The sequence below is a fragment of the Rhinolophus sinicus genome, chromosome 3, assembly GCF_057876585.1.
Source record: "Rhinolophus sinicus isolate RSI-liver-muscle chromosome 3, RSI-T2T, whole genome shotgun sequence".
Classification (NCBI taxonomy): Eukaryota; Metazoa; Chordata; class Mammalia; order Chiroptera; family Rhinolophidae; genus Rhinolophus; species Rhinolophus sinicus.
The window spans coordinates 175,087,831-175,088,931 of record NC_142503.1 but is presented as its reverse complement, the minus strand read 5'-3'; the positions used below and the strand labels follow the sequence as shown (position 1 = coordinate 175,088,931).

General features: G+C 50.2%; 1 pseudogene; it reads left to right on the top strand.

Annotated features, from left to right (window-relative positions):
- Positions 1-281: 281 nt before the first annotated feature.
- Positions 282-1,101, top strand: LOC109448228 (large ribosomal subunit protein eL8 pseudogene; annotated as a pseudogene).

Here is a 1,101-nt window from a genome sequence, read left to right as displayed (position 1 = left end):
TCATTAATTCCCCTGGGGTTTCCATGTAGACTTTGACATCAATTGTCAATAAGGATGTTTTCATTTCTTACTTCCTAGTTCTTCTGCTTCTCACTATGTAATCTTGCCTGATTGCTTAGGAAAATAATTTTTTAAATGTTAAATCATGTTGAAGATAATGAGCACCTAAGTCTTTTTCCTGTCTTTAGTGGGAATGCCTCCACTGTTTCCGCCTTTATGAAGATACTGGCTTGACATTTCCCACAATTCTCTTTTCTTTCTCACTCCTTCCACTACCCAAGATGCCGAAAGGGAAGAAGGCTAAGGGGGAGAAGGTGGTGCCAGCCCCTGCTGTCGTGAAGAAGCAGGAGGCCAAGAAGGTGGTAAATCCCGTTTGAGAAAAGGCCCAAGAATTTTGGTATTGGACATGACATCCGGCCCAAAAGGGACCTCACCCGCTTTGTCAAATGGCCCGGGTACATTCGGCTACAGCGGCAAAGAGCTATTCTCTATAAGCATCTGAAAGTGCCTCCTGCCATCAACCAGTTCACCCAGGCCTTGGACCGCCAGACAGCTACTCAACTGCGTAAGCTGGCTCACAAGTACAGACCAGAGACAAAGCAAGAGAAGAAGCAGAGGTTGTTGGCTCGAACTGAGAAAAAAGCTGCTGGCAAGGGGGATGTTCCCACCAAGAGGCCACCTGTCCTTCGAGCAGGGGTTGATACTGTCACCACTTTGGTGGAGAACAGGAAGGCTCAGCTGGTGGTGACTGCACATGACGTGGATCCCATCCGAGCTGGTGGTCTTTCTGCCTGCCCTGTGCCGTAAGATGGGGGTTCTCTACTACATTATCAAGGGGAAGGCCAGGCTGGGGCGTCTAGTTCACAGGAAGACCTGCACCACCGTCGCCTTCACACAGGTTAACTCGGAAGACAAAGGAGCGCTGGCTAAGCTGGTGGAAGCTCTCCGGACCAATTACAACCACAGATACGATGAGATCCGCTGTCACTGGGGAGGCAACGTCCTGGGCCCCACGTTGGTGGCTCGCATTGCCAAGCTGGCAAAGGCAAAGGCTAAAGAACTGGCCAACAAGCTGGGCTGAGTGTACACCGTTGGTGTTTT